This window comes from Manis pentadactyla, chromosome 12 (genome assembly GCF_030020395.1).
Source record: "Manis pentadactyla isolate mManPen7 chromosome 12, mManPen7.hap1, whole genome shotgun sequence".
In the NCBI taxonomy this organism is placed as follows: Eukaryota; Metazoa; Chordata; class Mammalia; order Pholidota; family Manidae; genus Manis; species Manis pentadactyla.
In genome coordinates, this window is record NC_080030.1 from 14,357,538 (window position 1) to 14,382,621 (window position 25,084).

General features: G+C 44.8%; 2 long non-coding RNA genes across 3 annotated transcripts in view; both read left to right on the top strand.

Moving 5' to 3' along the window:
- Positions 1-25,084, top strand: part of LOC130680073 (uncharacterized) — a 195,579-nt gene that overhangs the window by 144,061 nt on the left and 26,434 nt on the right. The gene's annotated exons all lie outside the window — the stretch shown is intronic.
- The window catches only part of LOC130680074 (uncharacterized), a 55,558-nt gene that overhangs the window by 11,022 nt on the left and 19,452 nt on the right, over positions 1-25,084 (top strand). The window lies entirely within an intron of this gene.

Consider the following 25,084-nt stretch of genomic DNA (forward strand, 5'->3'; position numbering starts at 1 on the left):
GGTTTGTGGGAGGCAAATTCCCTCAACTTTTGCTTGTCTGGGAATTGTTTAATCCCTCCTTCATATTTAAATGATATTCGTGCTGGATACAGTAGTCTTGGTTCGAGGCCCTCCTGTTTCATTGCATTAAGTATATCATGCCATTCTCTTCTGGCCTGTAGGGTTTCTGTTGAGAAGTCTGATGATAGCCTGATAGGTTTTCCTTTGTAGGTAACCTTTTTTTTCTCTCTGGCTGCTTGTAATACTTTGTCCTTGTCTTTGATCTTTGCCATTTTAATTATTATGTGTCTTGGTGTTGCCCTCCTTGGATCCCTTGTCATGGGAGTTCTGTGTACCTCTGTGGTCTGAGAGGCCATTTCTTCCCCTAGTTTGGGGAAATTTTCAGCAATTATTTCTTCAAGGACATTTTCTATCCCCTTTTCTCTCTCTACTTCTTCTGGAATGCCTATGATTCTTATATTATTCCTTTTATATTGATCGCTCAGCTCTCTTAAAATTCTTTCATTCCTGGAGATCCTTTTATCTCTCTCTGCATCAGCTTCTCTGCGTTCCTGTTCTCTGTTTTCTAGTCCATTAATGGTCTCTTGCATCTCGTCCATTCTGTTTTGAAGTCCTTCCAGAGCTTGTTTTATTTCTGAATTCTCCTTCCTTAGTTCTTGCATATTTCTCTGCAAGTCCATCAGCATGGTTATGACTTTTGTTTTGAATTCTTTTTCAGGTAGACTGGCTAAATCTATCTCCCCAGATTCCTTCTCAGGGGAAGATGTAGCAGATGCCGAAGCTGTCTGGGTTAGTCTTGTCTGGATCATATTTTTTTGCCTTTTCATGTTGACAGGTGCTATTGACTGTCAGCTGGGAGGGCCAAAATTTTCACTTACTACTGGCCTTTCTTTACTGGGGCAACTGCGACCCCTAGTGGCTTGTGTTGGGTAATTGCGTGTAGAGTGGGTCTTTGTGTCTTGCCTGGCCGGGAGGGAGAAATTTCCCTTTCTGTGGGCGGAATTTGTCTCAGGCTGCTTCTCTGCTTTCGCAGCGCCCGGTGGGGTGATGGATGGGGGGGCTGCTTGACTGTTTGCCTCCGTGAGGGGTCTCGGAGCTGTTGCCCAGGGGGTTAGTGCACCCGGTTTTCCCTGTAATTTCCAGCTTCTGTACTGTGACCTGGGTTGTTTCCATCAAGCTGTTAAGTCCCTGTCCCTTTAAGACTTTCAAAAAGCCCCCGCTTTTCTTTGTCACAGGGGCATCAGCTTCGGCACCCGCTCAGAGGTCTTACTCCCTGTTCCCCCAGTATCCAGGGCCCCCTGGGCATGTACTGTGTCTGCGCTCTGGCCCGGATGGCTGGGGCTGGGTGTTCGGCAGTCCTGGGCTCCGTCTCCCTCCCGCTCTGCCTATTGTTCTCCCGCCGGGAGCTGGGGGGAGGGGCGCTCGGGTCCCGCCGGGCCGGGGCTTGTATCTTACCCCTTTCACCAGTCGCTGGGTTCTCGCTGGTGTAGCTGCAGTCTGGCCACTGTCCTGCGTCTTCTGGTCTCTCTTTTAGGGCTAGTTGTGTTTGTTGTATTTTCAAAAGTATATATGTTTTTGGGAGGAGATTCCCACTGTCCTACTCACGCCGCCATGTTGGCTCCGCCTCTGTTAGTCCATTCTTGAGTTCTGTGATTCTGGTGCTGTTTTGTTCCTTCAGTTTTTCTTTTGTTCTTATATTCCACAAATAACTGAAATCATTTAGTATTTCTCTCTCTCCGCTTTGCTTGTTTCACTGAGCATAATACCCTCCAGCTCCATCCATGTTGCTGCAAATGGTTGGATTTGCCCTTTTCTTATGGCTGAGTAGTATTCCATTGTGTATATGTACCACATCTTCTTTATCCATTCATCTATTGATGGACATTTAGGTTGCTTCCAATTCTTGGCTATTGTAAATAGTGCTGCGATAAACATAGGGGTGCACTGATCTTTCTCATTCTTGATTGCTGCATTCTTAGGGTAAATTCCTAGGAGTGCAATTCCTGGGTCAAATGGTAGGTCTGTTTTGAGCATTTTGATGTACCTCCATACTGCTTTCCACAATGGTTGAACTAACTTACATTCCCACCAGCAGTGTAGGAGGGTTCCTCTTTCTCCACAGCCTCACCAATATTTTTTGTTGTTTGTCTTTTGGATGGCAGCCATCCTTACTGGTGTGAGGTGATACCTCATTGTAGTTTTAATTTGCATTTCTCTGATAATTAGCGATGTGGAGCATCTTTTCATGTGTCTGTTGGCCATCTGTATTTCTTTTTTGGAGAACCGTCTGTTCAGTTCCTTTGCCCATTTTTTAATTGGGTTATTTGTTTTTTTGTTTGTTGAGGCGTGTGATCTCTTTATATATTCTGGATGTCAAGCCTTTATCGGATGTGTCATTTTCAAATATATTCTCCCATACTGTAGGGTTCCTTTTTGTTCTATTGATGGTATCTTTTGCTGTACAGAAGCTTTTCAGTTTAATATAGTCCCACTTGTTCATTTTTGCTGTTGTTTTCCTTGCCCGGGGAGATATGTTCAAGAAGAGGTCACTCATGTTTATGTCTAAGTGGTTTTTGCCTATGTTTTCTTCCAAGAGTTTAATGGTTTCATGACTTACATTCAGGTCTTTGATCCATTTTGAGTTTACTTTTGTATATGGGGTTAGACAATGGTCCAGTTTCATTCTCCTACATGTAGCTGTCCAGTTTTGCCAGCACCATCTGTTGAAGAGACTGTCATTTTGCCATTGTATGTCCATGGCTCCTTTATCAAATATTAATTGACCATATATGTCTGGGTTAATGTCTGGATTGTCTAGTCTGTTCCATTGGTCTGTGGCTCTGTTCTTGTGCCAGTACCAAATTGTCTTGATTACTATGGCTTTATAATAGAGCTTGAAGTTGAGGAGTGAGATCCCCCCTACTTTATTCTTCTTTCTCAGGATTGCTTTGGCTATTCGGGGTCTTTGGTGGTTCCATATGAATTTTTGAATTATTTGTTCCAGTTCATTGAAGAATGTTGCTGGTAGTTTCATAGGGATTGCATCAAATCTGTATATTGCTTTGGGCAGGATGGCCATTTTGACGACATTAATTCTTCCTAGCCACGAGCATGGGATGCGTTTCCATCTGTTAGTGTCTCCTTTAATTTCTCTTAAGAGTGACTTGTAGTTTTCAGAATATAAGTCTTTCACTTCTTCGGTTAGGTTTATTCCTAGGTATTTTATTTTTTTTGATGCAATTGTGAATGGAGTTGTTTTCCTGATTTCTCTTTCTGTTGGTTCATTGTTAGTGTATAGGAAAGCCACAGATTTCTGTGTGTTGATTTTGTATCCTGCAACTTTGCTGTATTCCGATATCAGTTCTAGTAGTTTTGGGGTGGTGTCTTTAGGGTTTTTTATGTACAGTATCATGTCATCTGCAAATAGTGACAGTTTAACTTCTTCTTTATCAATCTGGATTCCTTGTATTTCTTTGTTTTGTCTGATTGCCGTGGCTAGGACCTCCAGTACTATGTTATATAATAGTGGAGAGAGTGGGCATCCCTGTCTAGTTCCCGATCTCAGAGGAAATGCTTTCAGTTTCTCGCTGTTCAATATAATGTTGGCTGTGGGTTTATCATAGATGGCCTTTATTATGTTGAGGTACTTGCCCTCTATTCCCATTTTGCTGAGAGTTTTTATCATGAATGGATGTTGAACTTTGTCAAATGCTTTTTCAGCATCTATGGAGATGATCATGTCGTTTTTGTCTTTCTTTTTGTTGATGTGGTGGATGATGTTGATGGACTTTCGAATGTTGTACCATCCTTGCATCCCTGGGATGAATCCCACTTGGTCATGGTGTATGATCCTTTTGATGTATTTTTGAATTCGGTTTGCTAATATTTTGTTGAGTATTTTTGCATCTACGTTCATCAGGGATATTGGTCTGTAGTTTTCTTTTTTGGTGGGGTCTTTGCCTGGTTTTGGTATTAGGGTGATGTTAGCTTCATAGAATGAGTTTGGGAGTATCCCCTCCTCCTCTATTTTTTGGAAAACTCTAAGGAGAATGGGTATTATGTCTTCCCTGTATGTCTGATAAAATTCCGAGGTAAATCCATCTGGCCCGGGGGTTTTGTTCTTTGGTAGTGTTTTGATTACCGCTTCAATTTTGTTGCTGGTAATTGATCTGTTTAGATTTTCTGTTTCTTTCTGGGTCAATCGTGGAAGGTTGTATTTTTCTAGGAAGTTGTCCATTTCTCCTAGGTTTCCCAGCTTGTTAGCATATAGGTTTTCATAGTATTCTCTAATAATTCTTTGTATTTCTGTTGGGGTCCGTCGTGATTTTTCCTTTCTCGTTTCTGATACTGTTGATTTGTGTTAACTCTCTTTTCTTCTTGATAAGTCTGGCTAGAGGCTTATCTATTTTGTTTATTTTCTCGAAGAACCAACTCTTGGTTTCATTGATTTTTGCTATTGTTTTATTCTCAATTTTATTTATTTCTTCTCTGATCTTTATTATATCCCTCCTTCTGCTGACCTTAGGCCTCATTTGTTCTTCTTTTTCCAATTTCGATAATTGTGACATTAGACCATTCATTTGGGATTGTTCTTCGTTTTTTAAATATGCTTGGATTGCTATATACTTTCCTCTTAAGACTGCTTTTGTTGCATCCCACAGAAGTTGGGGCTTAGTGTTGTTGTTGTCATTTTTTTCCATATATTGCTGGATCTCCATTTTGATTTGGTCATTGACCCATTGATTATTTAGGAGCGTGTTGTTAAGCCTCCATGTGTTTGTGAGCCTCTTTGCTTTCTTTGTACAGTTTATTTCTAGTTTTATGCCTTTGTGGTCTGAAAAGTTGGTTGGTAGGATTTCAATCTTTTGGAATTTTCTGAGGCTCTTTTTGTGGCCTAGTATGTGGTCTATTCTGGAGAATGTTCCATGTGCACTTGAGAAGAATGTATATCCTGTTGCTTTTGGATGTAGAGTTCTATAGATGTCTATTAGGTCCATCTGCTCTACTGTGTTGTTCAGTGCTTCCGTGTCCTTACTTATTTTCTGCCCAGTGGATCTATCCTTTGGGGTGAGTGATGTGTTGAAGTCTCCTAGAATGAATGCATTGCAGTCTATTTCCCCCTTTAGTTCTGTTAGTATTTGTTTCACATATGCTGGTGCTCCTGTGTTGGGTGCATATATATTTAGAATTGTTATATCCTCTTGTTGGACTGAGCCCTTTATCATTATGTAGTGTCCTTCTTTATCTCTTGTTACTTTCTTTGTTTTGAAGTCTATTTTGTCTGATATTAGTACGCAACCCCTGCTTTCTTCTCGCTGTTGTTTGCCTGAAATGTGTTTTTCCATCCCTTGAATTTTAGTCTGTACATGTCTTTGGGTTTGAGGTGAGTTTCTTGTAAGCAGCATATAGATGGGTCTTGCTTTTTTATCCATTCTATTACTCTATGTCTTTTGATTGGTGCATTCAGTCCATTAACATTTAGGGTGACTATTGAAAGATATGTCTTTATTGCCATTGCAGGCTTTAAATTCGTGGTTACCAAAGGTTCAAGGTTAGCCTCTTTAGTATCTTACTGCCTAACTTAGCTCGCTTATTGAGCTGTTATATACACTGTCTGGAGATTCTTTTCTTCTCTCCCTTCTTATTCCTCCTCCTCGATTCTTCATATGTTGGGTGTTTTGTTCTGTGCTCTTTCTAGGAGTGCTCCCATCTAGAGCGGTCCCTGTAAGATGTCCTGTAGAGGTGGTTTGTGGGAAGCAAATTCCCTCACCTTTTTTCTTGTCTGGGAATTGTTTAATCCCACCGTCATATTTGAATGATAGTCGTGCTGGATACAGTATCCTTGGTTCAAGGCCCTTCTGTTTCATTGTATTAAATATATCATGCCATTCTCTTCTGGCCTGTAGGGTTTCTGTCGAGAAGTCTGATGTTAGCATGATGGGTTTTCCTTTATAGGTGACCTTTTTCTCTCTAGCTGCCTTTAAAACTCTTTCTTTGTCCTTGATCTTTGCCATTTTAATTATTATGTGTCTTGGTGTTGTCCTCCTTGGATCCTTTCTGTTGGGGGTTCTGTGTATTTCCGTGGTCTGTTCGATTATTTCCTCCCCCAGTTTGGGGAAGTTTTCAGCAATTATTTCTTCTAAGATACTTTCCATCTCTTTTCCTCTCTCTTCTTCTTCTGTAACCCCTATAATATGGATATTGTTCCTTTTGGATTGGTCACACAGTTCTCTTAACATTGTTTCATTCCTGGAGATCCTTTTATCTCTCTCTCTGTCAGCTTCTATGTGTTCCTGTTCTCTGGTTTCAATTCCATCAATGGCCTCTTGCATCCTATCCATTCTGCTTGTAAACCCTTCCAGAGTTTGTTTCATTTCTGCGATCTCCTTTCTGGCATCTGTGATCTCCGTCCGGACTTCATCCCATTTCTCTTGCGTATTTCTCTGCATCTCTGTCAGCATGTTTATGATTTTTATTTTGACTTCTTTGTCAGGAAGACTGGTTAGGTCTGTCTCCTTCTCTGGTGTTGTCTCTGTGATCTTTGTCAGCCTGTAGCTTTGCCTTTTCATGGTGATAGGAATAGTTTGCAGAGCTGGGACAAGTGACGGCTGGAAGAACTTCCCTTCTTGTTGGTTTGTGGCCCTCCTCTCCTGGGAGAACAGCGACCTCTAGTGGCTTGTGCTGCGCAGCTGCACGCAGACAGGGTTTCTGCTTCCTGCCCGGCTGCTATGGAGTTAATCTCCGCTGTTGCTGTGGGCGTGGCCTGGCTCGGGCAGCTGCTCCAAAATGGTGGAGTCGCGTTGGAGCAGGAGCTGCTGGGAGGCTATTTATCTCCGTAAGGGGCCTCCCTGCTCCCTGCAGCCCAGGGGTTAGGGTGCCCAGGGATCCCCGGATTCCCTACCTCTGGATTAAGTGTCCCGCCCTGCCCCTTTAAGACTTCCAAAAAGTACCTGGCAAAACAAAACAACGACCACAAAGAAAAAAAAAAATTTTAATTTAATTAAAAAAAAAAAAAAGGTGGCCGCTCGTTTTTCTTTATTTTCTGGCGCCTGCCTCAGGCCTCTGCTCACCGGTCTTGCTGCCCTGTTCCCCTAGTATTGGGGTCCCTATCCCTTTAAGACTTCCAAAAAGCACTCACCAAAACAAAACAGCAAAAAAAAGAAAAAATGGGCACTCGCTTTTCTGGTGTCCTCTGGTGCCAGGCCACCGGTGCCCGCTCACTGTTCTTGCTGCCCTGTTTCCCTAGTATTGGGGGCCCTATCCCTTTAAGACTTCCAAAAAGCACTCGCCAAAACAAAACAGCAAAAAAAAAAAAAAAAAATTGGTCGCTCGCTTTTCTTATGTCCTCTGGCGCCCGGCCTCCGGTGCCTGCTCACTGTTCTTGCTGCTCTGTTTTCCTAGTATCCAGGGCCCTGCACTCTGGCCCGGATGGCTGGGGCTGGGTGTTCGGCAGTCCTGTGCTCCGTCTCCCTCCCGCTCTGCCTATTCTTCTCCCGCCGGGATTTGGGGCGATGGACGCTCGGCTCCTTCCGGGCCAGGGCTTGTATCTTCCCCCTTTCGCGAGGCGCTGGGTTCTCTCAGGTGCGGATGTGGTCTGGATATTGTCCTGTGTCCTCTGGTCTTTATTCTAGGAAGGGTTGTCTTTGTTATATTTTCATAGATATATGTTGTTTTGGGAGGAGATTTCTGCTGCTCTACTCACGCCGCCATCTTCCGCCCCTCCTCTCCACACCATTTATTGAGGAGATTTTTTTCCCATTATATATTCTTACCTCCTTTGTCGTGAACTACCTGACCATGTAAGTGTGGATTTAATTATGGGCTCTTTACTTTGTTCCACTGATATAAGGATCTGTTTTTTTGTGCCAATACCATAATGTTTTGATTACTACAGCTTTGTAGTATAGTTAGAAACTGGGGAGCATAATACTTCCAGCTTCGTTGTTTCTCAGTATTGCTTTGGCTGTTTGGGGTCTTTTGTGGTTCCACAGACATTTTGGGATTATTCTAGTTCTGTGAAGAATATGATAGGTATTTTTTTTCAGGATTCTAACCTTCTTTATACTCTCTTTTTATTGGTGAAGGGGATAACTTGGTACATTCTTCAAATTATAAAATAATTTAGTCACAGGGATGGAAATATAGCATAGGTAATGTAGCTCCTAGCATTGTAATATCTTCTTGTGCTATGAGTACTTTGACAGAGATTGCATTGAATCTGTAGTTTGCTTTCCATGGTGTGGACATTATCACAATACTAATTCTTCCAATCCATGAGCGGGGTTTATCTTTCCACTTATTTGCGTAGTTCAGCTTATTTCATCAGTATTTTGTGGTTTTGAGCATATGGTTATTTTACTTCTGTGGTTAAATTGATTCCTAGGTATTTTATTCTTTCTGCGGCATTTGTAAGTAGGAATGATGTTATAATTTCTTGCATTTTGCAATCATTCTTAGTGTATAGAAACACAACAGACTTTTGAATATTGATTTTGTATCCTGCACCTTTTTTGAATTCATTTACTACTTCTAATACATTTTTGGTGAATGCTTTTGAGTTTTCTACATATAGCATGAAGCCATCTGCAGATAGTGACAGTTTTAATACTTCCTTTCCAATTTGAACATCTTTTATTTTTCTTGGCTAATTGCTATGGCTAGGAGTTTGAGTATAATGTTGAACAAAAATGGCAAAAGAGGGTATCCTTGACTTGTTCCTGTTCTCAGAAAAAAGCTTTCAACTTTGCACTGTCGAGTATGATAGCTGTGGGTTTGTCATATATGTCTGTTTTTATGTTCATACCCACTTTGTTTCAAATTTTTATCATAAATGTATATTGAATTTTGTCAAAAGTTTTTCTGCATGTATTGAGATGATCATATTTTTATCCTTCATTTTGTTGCTGTAATGTGTCAAATTGATTAATTGTGGATATTAAACTATCCTTGCATCCCCAGAGTAAATCCCACTTCATCATGATGCATGACCCTTTTATTGTATTGTTGAAATTCCCCTTTCCGGTCTCAGCCTATATGTGACCTCCTGGAAATGACTTCCTTTGGCCTGGTCCTCCTTCCCGTCATGAACTGCTATCTCAGTGCCCTGTTTAGTGACTTAATGTAACTGTTTACAACTGGATTTTGTCTTATTTATCTTTTTCCTCATTTTGTTTACTTTGGTCTTCCTTCCATGCAGAAGACTGGTCTTGCATGATTGTACTCCCCTGGCCTGGCACAGCAGTGAGCGTAACACAAGTTATAAACATTATTTTGAATATTGTCATATAATGATTATACAACTTGCATACTTGGTCATTCAGTAACCCAAATATATAATTGCCATGTATATTTCTTCTTCTTCCACACTTCCTGAAAACACTGCAGAGCCTTAAAGGTGAAGTCTGTGTCTTGTCATGTTAATGAGAGACTTTTAGACCCCACCTGATGGTGGGGGCTGGAGGTTGAATCAGCCAATGGTAGAGTCAGTCATGACTATACAGTGAAGCCCTCAGCAACATCAATGAGATGGGTATCTCTCTCGGGATCCTGCTTCTCTGTCGGAGAGAGCTTCCTCGCTTGGGGAACCAAAAGGATTCCGTGTGTAACAGAGCTAGTCCCCAGGCCCCAAACTCCGCAAGGATAGAACCTCCTTTATTTGGGAGCTTGCCCTACGTGTGTCTTCATTTGGCTGTTAAATTGCATTCTTTAGGGCACCCGTTTTTAAACTGCTAAATGTGTTTTTCTGAGTTCTGTGACCACTCTAGCAAATTAATCAAATCTAAGTGGGAGGACATCGGAACCTGCAATCTGTAGCCAGTTCTGTAGAAGCACAAGTCACTGACTGGGGCCTGCGACAGGCATCTGGAGGGGCAGGTGGGGAGTCTTGTAGGATGGAGCCCTTCACCTGGGAAATCTGGTGCCGTCTCCAGGCAGATGCCATTAGAACTGAGTTGAGTTCGTAGACACGTTACCAGTGTTTAAGAATTGCCTGGTGTCTGTGAGATTACACACACATGCACACACACACGCCCAATCTTGGAATCGTGTCCACAAACTCAAAAGGAGTTGTACTACGATTTGTATGAGAAAACACATTTGGTGTCACGGTGCTGGGATTTGCTAGAATTGCCCACGTGCTCTGAAATATGTGGTTTTTGAAGTGAAAGAATGGAAGGGCAGGGGATGAGGAACCTTTGATGCCTGGACGGCTGCCCACTCACCCTTGGTATGAAGGAGTAGCTGCCCTAAAATTGGTTACTAAAGGTAAAAGTTAGCAGTGGAATTTAGAAATAGCAGTGGACCCACCTCCTAAGGAGTTGGCTTGGTGGCTATGTAAGGAAATGCAGATGAGTAAGAAGCAGGCTAAATAATCCTTTCCCTGGTTGTTGTTATCTGTAATAGTCAAAATGAAAATGAAAGAAAGTGCTGGGTCAGGGCTTGATGCAGAACCAAGCTGGGATTTGGGTCAACCTGAGCCTCGGCCATGAGCCTCAAAGCCGCCTAGAAAGGGAAAATGATGTCAAGCAACACAGAGTACCTCTAAGACCTCAAGTCGCCAAGAAAATAATGTAGGAGGAGGCAAAAGTCAGGAAATGTGTGAAAGCAGGGAACATAGTGTAAGGGAACTGGCTCCCTGTGTGGACCGGTGTCCCCAGCTTCCTGAAGAATTTTTAGTAAAGGGCATCGTGAGGGCCCCAGCCTGGGGGCCGTGTCTGGTTTTGAATGCCTCCGAGTGGCAGGGCGTGTTTGGGCTGATGCGGGACCCTCTCTCCCTCTTGGGCAGTCACAGGGGTCTGGGAGTGATCCAGACACACGGGAGGTTATTCCCGAGGGAACAGCCTGCCTGGCGGACTGTGTAAAAGCCACTGTGAGGTCTGTATGTCCTGAGAAGGGGGACTGCCCAGCCGCCCCTCTAAGTGCAGATGGAGCACCCCAGATGGAAGAGCTGCTAATGCTTCCTATGTGGGACTGGCTTTGCAGTGACCGAGGTAGGCGCCCACTGAATGGTCCTGGTACACAGGTCACGGTGAGCGCTGAGGCTAAGGGCCCCAGTACATGGCAGCCCGTGTAACCTGACGGCTACAAAATCGAGCAGTTTGAGGAGGCTGCTCAGATTTCTTACCTCAGCTTCCCCTCGTGGGTCTTACGATACCAGGAACAAGAGCATAACGAGGAAGATGGGGAGAGACAAAGGGGAGAGTGAAGGGACTTGGGCCAAGTGAGTGGGAGTTTTCAGATGGTTATTGAAAAATTGTGTGAATCAAGCAGACACTGCTGGGGTTGAAAAAAGGTATTAATGTAGCAGTACCAGAAAGTGGGTGAGCCGGTGGGAACCCCTGTTGTTGCTGCAACATTACAGCAGCCCAAAAACTCCACTCTGTGTACCCCAGTTCGGAGGAATTTAAAAAGCCTGAAGTCCATGATTACAATAAGGAAACTGACTGGGAATCCCCGGGAGTGGTGGTCAGGCAGGTTAATCAATCTAAAGATAGACAAAAGTGCCAGGGTCTTCTGGCCGCACCCCAGCCTGGGACCTGAGACCGTTCGCATGTATGTGGGAAAAATGGCCAGGGGGAGGAGGAAAATGGCCCTGGGGCTCCTTGGTACAGGAGCCCAATGCACTATGATACCAAAACCTGTTGGTGAAGTCTTAGCAGGGGCTAAGGTTAGAGTGGGAGGATATGGAGATGCAGTGGCTGATGGTATTGAGGTGGAAGTTTGGATGAAAATTGAGTGTTTGAGCACGTTTTGCTTGAGGTGGTTGCGTCCCCTTTACCTGAAAGGATTATTGGGATGGATACTGTGTCTGACTGGGGTTGGCTTCCCCTGCCTAATACAGTAACACAGAAGGCATGTAAGCCCCACCCTCAGGCCTGTTTAGTCGGACATGCTAAATTGGGAATGGCTGGAACTTGACAAACATATCACCATTCTTAGGAGTGCCATGCTGGAAGCTGGAGCGCTGCTGTCTGCAGATCTGCTGTGCAGTAGTCCTGTGTGGCCTGTGCAGAGGTTTATGGCACATAGAGACTATTCAAGCTTAAATGAAATGGGTGCCGCCCAAGGTCCCAGCAGTTCCAGGCATGGTCTCAGCCGTAGAGAAAGTACAGCAGGTTGGAGGAGGCTGGTACCCCTGGATGGACCTTACAGATGCTCTCTTCTCCGAGCCCGGTTTGCCTTCAGGTGGGAAGGATCCCAGTTTGCCTCTGCTGTGCTAGGCGGGGATCTGAGCTCCACGGCTGATTGTCACCACGTGGTCAGGAGGGATATGGACTTGGCGCAACGCTTGAGTGTAATAATACACGATGTTGGTGACATTATGGTAATACCAGAAACGGAGGAGCTGGCTAGGACTCATTTGAATGCAACAAGGACATACGTGCCCAACCAGGGCTGGTTAATAAATCCAGCGAAGGTCCAAGGTCCTGCTCAGTGAAATTCGTAGGAAGAACATGGGCAGGAGCCACCCAGGATATTCCAGAAGTGTGACTATCAATAAACTGCTGTCACTCCCCCACCAGGTCCAAACAAGAAGCCCAGCACTTGCTTGATTTATTTGGGTTTTGGAGGACTCGCATTCCACACCGGGAACTATTTCTAGCTCCTGTGTGTAAGACTCCATTAAAGAAACCTGCATCTGAGTGGGGTCCTGAACAGAAGCAGGCCACATCAGAACTATACATGGCAGCTGTGTGCTTGACACCATCGGGCCCTTGTGACCCCCACTGAGACAGGATTTTGGAAGTGTCTGCCCCCCACACCCATGCAGACTGCAGCTTGTGGGAATAAAAAGAAAACGAGCACCTCCCAGCTGTGACCCTTGGGATTCTGGACCAGAAAATTCCCACATGGTGCTGCCTGGTACACACCACTTGGGAGACAATTATGAACATGCTGTTGGGAATTAATCAAGACTGCTTAAGTGACCGAAGTAAGTAAAACAATTTTGAAACCTGAGATACCCATACGTGTTGGGTGATGTCAGAGAAACACCCTAATGGGGAAAACAGAGCCGAGAAGAGTCCCATAATCAAACTGATATCGTTCCTGCAGGGGCAGGCTGCCAGGAGGATGCAAGGAGGCGCCCATGGATCCACGAGCAAGCAGCCTCATCTCCTCTGGGACCGACACTGGAGCCCCCGGGGAACTGCATGGACGGTGCCCTAGGAGCAGCTCTCAGCTGAACAACAGAGCTGCTTGGTTTACAGAGGGCAGTTCCAGGAGGCATGGACAGTATCCTGGTTGGAGGGCTGCTGCAGTAAGACCAGGGGATGGCAAGACTGGCTGGGAGGAAGGAGATAAACGTGATCTCAGTGGGCTGAATTCCATGCCCTTTTCTGGGCAGTGACGGGAGAATGGAGCAGTGAGGAAAGCCCCTCGTGCTGGGGTTCCTATGACTTGGGGCTGTGGATACTGGCCTGACTGTGTGGCCACGTAGACAGGAAATGGGAAACTGTACTATGAAAGCAATGCCCACGTGGACAACGGCCATATGAATATTGCCCTGGGAATTTGAGGGGCACGTTAAAGCAGGCCATGTTGGTTTGCATCAGAAGAAGCCTTTCTAGGAGTGGGAGGTGACTGTAGCCACCAGGTGGGCCTGCTTGTGCTGCCCTTGGAGGCAGCCGTCGGGGTCCATACAAAGAGTGGCTGTGGGGAGCTGCAGCAGCGCCCGCACAGGCTGAGTCTACGCGTATTCCTCTTGCACCCTGTGAGGCACGGAATGCCAGCAAGACCTGTTCCGACTGTCAGCTAAAGAGACAGACACTGCATTTGGCTATGGGGAAAGTTCCCCAGTGGGCACGCCCTGCACATAGCTGGCCAGTGGGTGAGATTGGATCAACGCTGCTACCGCTCGGAGGCTGTAAGTGGGTCGTTAGCAGAGTAGACACTTATTCGGGACTATGCTTTGCATACCCAGTGGTAGGTGAAATGCTGAAGACACCGTTTAAGGTTTGGAACTGAAGATTCTATACCAGTTTGGACAGCCAGGTTACATCTCCGACCAGGGGACACGCTTTACCGACCATGCTGTTCCACGGTGGGCCGAGAAACATCCCATCAGACGGATGTACAGTGTTGCATGTCACTCTCAGAGCAATGGTTTAATAGAAAATTGGAACGGGCTGTGGGAACATTGGCTGTGTAAAATGGGAGATAAAGGCACGAGGGGCTGGCTTACATGCCTTCAAGAGCGGGTGCTCACACTCAACGTGAGGCGGCTAAGGGAGGGTAGGTTCCTCTGCTTCTCCAGGGGTCTGGGGAAGGGGGTCTGGGAGCGGTTGCTAGTGCACTGTTCTGTTCTTACTCACACCACCACAACTTTGTTTTTTCCTAACCCATTCAATGGTTCCAGGAACACAGCTGCTTCTGAGGGTGCCAGCGCAGTGAACTTTACTAATTAAGCAAGAAGATGTAACCACACCCTTAAATCTTTATGCCATAATTCCTAAGCGCCTGCTGAGGTGAATGGTGCCTTGACCCCAGGTAGCCAGGTCAGAACTGATAGCAGAGCTGTGGCCGGGAAAGCCCCCAGGCTCTGCTCCTTGGTAACCCTACCTTCCTCGGGTGGGAGGGGGCTGAGGGGAGGCACTTGTGAGACTGGTATTGCTGCCAGCCATCTGGACCAGCACTGTAGCCAGACCTGATGTCCACTCCACAGGCAAAAAAATCTGGGTAAAGATAAATGGCAAATGAAGAGAGGAGGAAATTACAGCTTAGGGTACAGGGATGGATAAGTGGGTTATGCCTGGAGGGAGATCCAGCATTTTATTAATACCTCAATAGATAGAGCCTCAGACCAAGAAAATAGTACCTGTCGGCCAAAGCACACCACATGCCCCAAAGGGTGAAGCTCTGAGTTTGCCAAGATCACCACTGCTTTTGCAGCCTGGCAAGGTTGAATGGCAGCCTGCAAAACGGAGTTACATCACTCTGGGAGAAACTCTGGTCATAAGATAACGTTGACAAACTGAACCAATATAAAATGCTTGTAATGAGTTTATAGGTCAAGTGAGTTATCAGTGTAAATCTGTCCCCACCCCACACTGGCGTCTCCAAATGTCAGGCCTGTTTGCACTGGTACTATTGTTCTATCTGTTGTATGAATGCTATGCCACATATAAGGGCTGCAACAGGCATGATCGCTTTTCTGTGAAGAATCCGTGTTTGAGACCAAGGAGTGTGCTGCACAAAAATGCACTCCGGTTGCTCTGCTCTCTTCCTCACGTGCTGCCGTCTGCCCTGAATTCTTGCTCCCTGGTATCCTCCTCACCACTGCAACAGCAGCGCAGACGGTGTTTAGCTCCATCCTTCACCTGAGCTGAAAGGCAGGCAAGGAGCTGGCACTGCTGAGGGGCTGGGTAGCTGAGGACAGGACTGGTCCAGGGAGGGGCTGGCTCGTCCTCTGGGGCCTGAAGGTGGGTCGGATTGAAAAGGAAGGGCAGGGGCAGGGCCAGAGCCTGGAGGAGTCCCATGTGACTGCTGCGGAGGAGGCTCGGGCAGTGACCAGCTTCCCCTGCACCTGGGGCTGCCAGCACACCTCCGGGTCCCGTCATGTGGCCTCTCTGACAAGATGTTTTCAGAGGTTTTTAAAGAAAGAAAGAAAATGCTATTGTAAGTCTCTTCCTGATTTACTAAATAACCTGCATGTGAACCATAGAGTATAACAATGCAATCCCACTTCTACCTTTCCCTGAATTGGTTGGGGACTTGGCCCACCCCCACTGCTGTGTAGTCACTGCTTGCCTTACAGCTCCCCCCATGCTCGGTGGGAGAGCTGGATTTCAGTCTAGGCTGTTCCCTCTCTCCTGCCTGGCTTCTGGGGGGCCTGTGTGGCTGCCCTCCTGATCACAGCTGGGTTGGGCTGGGGCTTCTGGATACAGGGATGTCTGTCCCCAGCCCTGGCCAGGACCCAGGCACAGCTCTCTTAACCTCACCTACCAGGACTGCACAGCCCTGAGGTGACCCAGCTTCTAGTCCCACTGACCAGCTTGAGGTTTCCCTATCCCATCTTCTTTGGCCCTCTACTTTCCTGCTGGAAACACTCCACTTAAAACTTCAGGGTATCTGCAGATACAGGATTTAATACATCCAGGTTATGGCAAAGGATCACTGGTATTTAATGTGTGTGTGTGTGTGTGTGTGTGTGTGTGAGAGAGAGAGAGGCAGAGGGTGTGAAGGGGAGAGGGCATAAGCTATCAGGAGAGCTCTTTACCGGATTTATCCAGTTTTCCCAGCATTATTTGTCAAAGATTCTATCCTTTCCCCATTCCTATTTACACTTGGTTCCTTACTGGTTGATTGTATATATTTATTTCTGGGCTCTCTCTCTTCTGTTCTGTTGAGTTACATGTGCATCATTCATTATGCCAGAACCATACTGATTTAGTTACTATAACTTGTAATATAGTTTGCAGTCAGGAAATGTGGTTCCTCCCATTGTCTTCTTTCTCAAGATTGTTTATCTCTTCTGGGTGTTTTGTGGTTCCATCTGAATCTTAGGTTTTTTTTAAATATTTTTGTAAAATAATCATTGTGATATTTGTGGGGACAATATTGAATCTGCTGATCACTTTAGGTCAGATGCTCCAAAGCACAGGTAACAAACAAAAACAAATGAGGGGCTGCATAAAACTAAAGAGCTCTGTACTGCAAAAGAAATAATCAAATGGAAAAGCAACCTACAGATTGGGGAAAATACTTGAAAATGGTGTATCTGATAAGGGGTAATATCCAAAATATGTAAGTAATTTGTACAACTCAGGAGGGAAAAGAATTGGAACATGAGCTAAGAACTTGGATACTTCTTTAAAGAGAGAAATGGGAAAGATTCACATGAAGAGAAGTTCAACATTACTAATAATCAGAGAACTGTAAGTCAAAACCAATATATAATCACTCCTCATGTAGAATGGCTATTATAAAAAGAAGTGTTGGCAGGGATGTAGAAAAATCGGAATCCTTGTATATCCTTGGGCTGTGTCGGCATCTGTCTGTGTCTCAACAGTTGATGTGGGAGATTCTTCCTCTGTCAGTAATTATTTGTCAATTCTGGTTGCTGTGTAGGGTTCCATGGGGTGCAGAAAGTGCTGTGTATATCCATTCCCTGTTTGTGAGCATTTGGTTAGTTTCTAGAACAGTGATTTTGTCTCTGGTTGTTTGGACCGAACAGGTGCACAATATTGGGGATGTTTGTGTGCAGGGACCACTGTAGGCAGGTACACAGCCTTAGTAGATGCCGGCTGTTTTCCAAAGAGGTTCTACCAATTTAAATTCTGACTAGCCCGACATGAATGATCTGATTGTTCCAGAACCTGGAGAGCATGTGGTATTCCTGGTATTTTTTCATTCATCTAACCTGATTTCTGTCTTAAAACAGCTCATTGCAACTTTTATTAGCATTTCCCTGAAATTAAACAGGGTAAAGCTTTTTAAAAACACTTCAGTTATTTGCTTATCCTCTTTTATCTAATGTCTATTCTAGCTTTGGCCATATTTTTCTAGTGGGCTTTCAGTACTTTGTTTTATTGGATGAAATTATTTACCTAATTTGGCTTGATGTCCTTTAGCAGATGCAGGTAATTTGAGTCTCTCCCACTCAGGCTTTCCACTGCTCTATCTCACTGGTGAACTTTGATAAAAACCAGCTCATAATATATCTTAGTGTGATCCAGGTTGTCATTTTCTCCTCTCTGTGTTTCTCTGTATGAGGAAGGAAATGTTTTTCTCCTCATTGTGAAAGAGCTCTGCTGTGTTCCAAATTAATGGTGTATTTTGTGTTTATGTTAGAACTTAAATTAAGAAGTTAATTTAAGAAGTGATTGATTCCAGCAAAGGCTGGATTCCTGAATGGCAAGACAGTTGAAGAACCAATATCTCAACAAAAGCGCTGTGTGAACAATACTGGAGATGTCAGGACAGAGTGGAAGGAGAAGTGGGATGTGACTGAAAGAGGAGCAGAGGGAATGCGGGGTAAGGAATTGATACCACAGGTGAAAATACACAGCATGCTCCCCGCTGATAAAGGACAGCAATCCACACATGCAGTTAAGATTCCCTAAGCACAATATCTACACTGTATAAACCATAAGGGGTTACAGTATGATAGAAAAACCAGAATTAACGTAAAAGACTTCAGGGAAATCAGAGGCCAAATAAGCAAGAAAAAGGCTGACAGGTGATGTCTAAACATATATGCATAAGGTAGATACATCAACAGAGCACCATTTTTAAAATGCCCCAAGAAATTTTCATGTCAAACCAGAATTCTACACCCTTCAGGAGTATTAACCACAAAGATGTTTTAAGAAAAAGTTAAAGTGAGACACTTCATAGTTGGCAGCCTTGAATTAGAAGAACTACTAGAGTGAGTTCTAAAGTCCAAGGGAAAGTAACTCCAAGTTGAAAACCGGCAATGCAGGGAGAAATGAAGAGGAAAGGACAAGGCAATTTATGAAAAGAGGTGAATGTTAGTCTGTGAGTTCTAGAGTGAGCTCTCATGGAGATCAGACCATGTAGAATTAAAGTGCATGATAACAGTAATAAAAGTCAGGAAGGGTAGGAGAATTGAAAATGTTCTAAGGTATTAATTAGCATTAGGAAAGTGGTAAAAGAAATTATTTTATTAGACTACCTTACATGAAGAATTCATGATCTAATCATTACTGTCGCTGCAGAAATATTTGTTTATGATTGCAAGTACACAAGTTCATAGAGGAAATAATGGAATAGCAAATGAGGAAAACCAATGTCAGAAAGTAAAGTGAGTGAGATGAACTAGGTATGTCGAAGGGTAGGGACAGTGTAAGAAGATTGAAATAACGTGAAATGTACTAAGATAGGTGAAATCTTAATGTATAAATCACGGGTTTATTTAAATGGACATATGATATGTTGTATAGTATTGTTAAATAATTTGGACACTCGTATTCTCTAATGTTTCCTATTAGGATGTAAGTCGTTTGGAAGTCTCTGTACATAGACATTTCCACTCCTGTTGAATATATCCAAAGGGAGGAAGAAACGTGCACATGTTGAAGGGAAGGCACCACCTCCCCTTACACAGATGTATTACATTTATTTTCACCTACAGCACCATGTGACAGTATCAGTAACCCCTATATTGCTGTGTTTCTGTACAAAGATTTAGAGGAGCTTTTCAAGTGTCACTGAAAGAAAACTTGTCTTCTCTGGATTATCCAGTGTACTGGATGATCCATTCCTTTCCTCTGTAAAAGGGGAAGCAGATGGGGATGTCACTGTCACTACATTTTCCAGTAAATCACAGGCTTCTGCACCTCAGGAGTGGGGGTGTTAGGGCAGCCCTCTAACATGGGGAATCCACTTGAACCCCTTGTGGTGAGTGGGGCCTGTTCTGGTGAGCAAGGAATCCAGATCGACAGCAAGTATCCACTTGTATACTTTTCCCTCTGTGAGACCTCTCCAAGTTGGCAGATAGTAGCTCTTCAAAGCACAAGATACCTCACTGAAAGTTATTTCCCAGGTATTAATGTTGGTTAGATAATGTTCAAGGCATTGTACTGTTTTGTATATGAAGTTCCTTGGGATAAAACAGAGAAGATGGAGGACAGGCAACGATGAGTACCCCCACAGAGGCTCCGTCTGGCCCTCAGCACACCCTCCCACATGCCCTGGAAGTCTCACCCAGGAGGGAAGAGCCCGTCCGGGTGTCATGCTGTTGGTTATTCATGGGCTGGGAACCGGAGGTCCTTTAGTTTTCAGAGTGTAGGTCTTTCACCTCCTTGGTTAGGTTTATTCTTAGGTATTTTCTTCTTTCTGATGCAATTGTAAATGGAGTTGCTTTCCTGATTTCTCTTTCTGCTAGTTCATTGTTAGTATATAGGAATGTAACAGGTTTCTGTGTATTAATTTTCTGTCCTGCAACTTTGCTAAATTCAGTTAGTTCTAGTAGTTTTTTGGTGGATTCCTTAGGGTTTTCTATGGATATCATGTCATCTGCAAATAGTGAGAGTTTCACTTCTTCCTTACCAATTTGGATGCCTTTTATCTCTTTGTGTTGTCTGGACCTCCAGTACTATATTGAATAAAGTAGTGAGAGTGGGCTTCCCTGTCTTGTTCCCAATCTTAGAGGAAAGACCTTCAGCCTTTCACTGTTAAGTATGATGTTGGTGGTAGGTTCGTCATATATGGCTTTTGTCATGTTGAGGTACATACCCTCTATACCCATTTTGTTGAGTGTTTATCATGAATGTATATTGAATTGTGGCAAATGCTTTTTCAGCATCTATTGAGATGATCATGTGGTTTTTATCCTTTCTTTCTTTAATGGGATGTATCACATTGTCTCATTTATAAACTCGCATCCCTGAGATATATCCCACTTGGTCATGATGAATGATGCTTTTGATGTATTTTTTAATTCAGTTTGCTGATATTCTGTTGAGGATTTTTGTATCTATGTTCATCAGGGGTAGTGGTCTGTAATTTTCTATTTTTGTGTTTGTCTGGTTTTGTATTGAAGTGAAGCTGGCCTCATAGAATGAGTTTGGAAGTATTCCCTCCTCTTCTACTTTTTGGAATACATTAAGAAGGGTGGGTATTAGCTCTTCTTTAAATGTGTAGTAGAATTCATCTGTGAAGCCATCTGAACCTGGAATTTTATTTGGGGGGAGTTTTTTCCAATTTTATTTCATTGCTGGTAATCGGTGTGTTCAGATTTTCTGTTTCTTCCTGGGTCAATCTTGGAAGGTTGTATTTTTGTAGGAATTTTTTTATTCTCGGTTGTGCTATTTATTGACATAATTTTTCATAGTACCATAAGTCCAGGGAGGAGAAATCCTGGGGCAAAATACCTCTAAAAACTGAAATCAGTAAAAGGGAGAGATAAAGTTTAAAACCCGTTTATTGCTTACAAACTGCAGTCCAGGGCTGTCTCTCTCCTCTGCTCTGGAAGAAGCCCGCAAGGAAGCCAACCCCTCCCCTTAAACTATCAGGTTCAGACACGCCCTCAGTTGCCCAGGTAATTACCCACTGACCTGGAGATGAACTTCTCTCCACCCCTGAGGATATGCAAATACGCTAAGCGGGGGAAATACTCTGGAAATGTTACAATTTTACCCACAGGCCACCCCTCTAGAAATCTCGCCTTACAATCTACTTGTTCCCCTTCCACAATGGTCCCTGGGCAAGAAAACTGGAGCATAGTGACCAAACTAAATGACATACAGTAGCAACAGCAATAAAATCATGATAATCCTCAAGCCAGAGGATTCTGCCTATGCAGCACAAAATACATTTCTACACTTGTTTACTCATTCCTAACAACCATGTTGCCAAACATTAGACAGAGTCAAGCCTCTCTTTAGGCACTTTTTTCTTGACAACAGCAACACAATCATGATAATTCTCAAGCCAGAGGATTCAGCTGGGTTCAAAGTTCCATGCAGATTAAGTCCATAGCCCATCCATTCCATAGGCAGCAGTAGCTGAGGGTTCAGAGCAGTCATCACACAGCAACTGCAGCCAGGGGGCACATTCAGGCTACAAGGACTGTAGGAGAAAATAACCTCAAGGGTGATAAGATATATGTTTTAATGATACCAGCATAGGCAAATCTTGTCCATCAGGTAGGATACATGCAAGAAGGTGGTCTTGTAACAAAACAGTGGCAGGAATGAGATCTCATCCTGGTCTAGTATATGAGACTTTCACCCCCCTCCCTGTGGGAGTTACAGGGCTATGAGAGGTACATGCGCTGGCCATAAAGATAAAACAAAACTTCCTCACAAGATACTCATCTCCTGGATGCTTTGGGTACACTACCATGACCTTTGGGGGCCATTCAGCTGTTACTCCAGGAACACACAGGAGGCCAGCTTCCAGGCCTTTCTCCCAAGGTGCCAGAAGGGCCAGCCATTGCTGGTCCATGTGTCAAAATGTCCAGGGCCAGGTCCATTCAACAGTGTCTCCAGGGCTTAATGCAGTAGGGGCTGGCAGCAGAATATTTCTCTGCTGGCAATATCCTGGTTTCAATAACTCTTCTTTGGTTTGGACATACAATTGTATCAGAGAGGCAGCAAGGCATGTGAGCGTATCCACAGGGCTCAAGGCTCCTTTATGTGGCTTCTCATTCAAACGCCACAGCACTGTCCACAGGTGAACTGACCAGCCCCATAGACTATTGGTGTCTGACTTCAGGCCAGATTTCAACAAACGATTGTACCTCTCTATCATGCCTGCCCTGGTAGGATTATATGGTATGTGAAATTTCCACTTTATTCCTAATTGCTGCACCCATTCTTGTAACGCATGTCCAGTAAAGTGGGTGCCTTGATCACTCTCAACCACCTGCAGCAGGCCATAGGCTGCAAAGAGACGCTCCAGGCCCCTCTTGGTAGTTTGCTGATCTGCACGACATGAAGGAAAAGCAACCAATAGTCCAGTAGCCGTGTCCACACAAGTTATGGCATACCGATGTCCTTCTAATATGGGAAGAGGCCCAATATAGTCTATTTGCCACCTGACAAGGGGTATTGGCCCCCTTACTATTGTCCCATGTTGCTGTGGGACTTGGAGTACCAAGTGCCTCTTAGAGAACCCAAGGCACGCCTGGGCTCTGCTGGCAAGAAACTCTGGAAATGTTACAATTTTACCCACAGGCCACCCCTCTAGAAATCTCGCCTTACAATCTACGTGTTCCCCTTCTTCCACAATGGTCCCTGGGCGATAAAACTGGAGCATAGTGACCAAACTAATGACATACAGTAGCAACAGCAATAAAATCATGATAATCCTCAAGCCAGAGGATTCTGCCTATGCAGCATGAAATACATTTCTACACTTGTTTACTCATTCCTAACAGTCCACATTGTCTTTTGCCCCACGTGCAACAAACACTGGTGTAGCCATTGGGCCACATCAGAGGCAGGCTTTCCTTCTAGCCAGCACACCTGGGCCAGTGTGTCTGCGTCATCGTTCCCTGGGGAGGCCAAAGGCAAATGGCCAGTCACATGATATACAGTAACAGTCTTAGTCTGACCAGAGGCCCATAGGTCTTGCCACAACTCTTGTCCCCAAAGGGGCCAATGACCAACCAACCATCCAGTTGGCATGATACCATGTCGGTAGCCACAGGATCAAGCCCCAATAGACTGCCCAGCTGTCAGTGCAGACAACTATTGGGGAAGGCTCCTGGGTGATCACGAGCCATGCTGCCCACAGCTCAGCCCACTGGCTGCTCTTCCCCTTCCCATCCTCCATCCATACTGTCTCAGTCTTAGGATGGAAAGCCACAGCCCTCCACTTCGGGTCTGCCCATGACTGGAGCTGTGTACCAACCATCTTCAGGTATAGGGGCTTTTCTATTCTGATAAGGAGTCTCGGCTACCAAGGGGTGAAAAGCAAGTTCTTCCTGTTTTCCACTGGTATAGGTCACTGGCCCCAATAAGCGTTGGAGTTCTCCACTTAACGAGTAGTAGAGAGGGTGCTGTGCTGCTTTAAATATGCGACCCATTTGGCCAGTGTAGATGTCTGTGCCACGCCACTCCACGGCCTTTGGGTCCAGTCTCACACCCACCCCACGATGAGATAGGTTGTTATTACCTTGGTTGGAGCTGTTCTAGCAATGGGCTCCATAGCCAGCAAGGTGAGGTACACAGCAGCCAGTTGCTTCTCTATCAAGATGTACAAGACCTCTGCTCCTTTCCATAGCTGTGACCAGAATCCAATAGGTTGGCGTGTCCATTCAAGCCGCTGCCAAAGACCCCATCCATAATCATCTTCGGTTACGTGAACATCTAGTTCACATGGCCTTGATGGTTCCATTATATTCAAGGCCTATACGGCCTTGACTGCTTGCTTGGCAGCAGTAAAAGCAGTAAAAACAGCTGCACATGTCTCATTCCAGTCCCACCTGATGCCCTTTCGTACCAACCGGTATAACGGCTTCAGAATTTGTGCCAAGTGTGGGATAAACACTCTCCAGTAGCCCAAAAGACCCCAAAAACACTTGTAATACTGCCACAGTGGTAGGGGTGGGGAAAGCCTGGACCTTGTCTATAACTGCTTCAGAAACAGCTTTAGTTTTACCCGACCAGACAACCCCCCAAAATTTCATACACGAACCAGGTCCCTGAACCTTGGTGCTGTTCACAGCCCATCCTTTCTCCTGCACATCTTGCAGCAGTCTAGGAACTGCCCCTTCTAAATCTGGAAGAGAATCAGGTGTGAGCATAATGTCATCAATATAATGATCCAGATGCACCATTGGAAGTTTCTCCCATGCTGCCACATCCTGGGCTACAAGTCCATGACACAGGGTGGGACTGTGGAGGTGTCCCTGTAGATGAACAGTCAACATTCTCTGCTGGCCTTCCCATGGGAAGGCAAACTGTTTCTGACTTCCTGTGTTATGTCAATAGAGAAGAAAGCATCAGCAAGGCCCTCAACATAATAATAGGTCACACCAAGGAATTAAAAGGACTTTGAGAGTGCTTTATGATGCCCACCTTGTCCAGCTCCTGTAGAGTTTCTCCAATTTCTTTGTGCCCCCCTGGCAATGTATACTGCTTAGTATTTGTTACCTGCTGAAGTACAGGCAGAGCTACAGGAGGGTGCTTAGCATGTCCCCTCCGAGCTGCCTTTACCACACATCATCAGTCTGAACTCACCTACAGTGGTCTGTAACCACAGGCCCTGCAGGATATCCACCCCCAAAATATATTCAGGGATGGGAGAAATATACACAGTGTACTGCTTTGGGGGTAAATGCCCCATTCACTGGGGGATTTGGGATTTCTTCACTTTTAACTGCCTTACCCCCATAGCCACCTATCACAGTAGGGGGGTCCCAGGAAAACCCGCAGGGTTACCATAAATCAGAGAACATTCAGCTCCCGACTGCACTAGTGCCAGCACATGTTGTACATTCACTGGGGACCAGTTAATTGCTAATTGTACATGTGGCCTCCAGTCCTCACCATGTCCCCAAAGTGGGGGCCTTGACCCCCCCCCCTCAGTCAAACCACAATACCCAATCACCCTCCTGTGGGAGCAAGGACCCAGGCAGGGTGTGGGTACTGTCCCCCAGGAAGTCCTGCAGGAA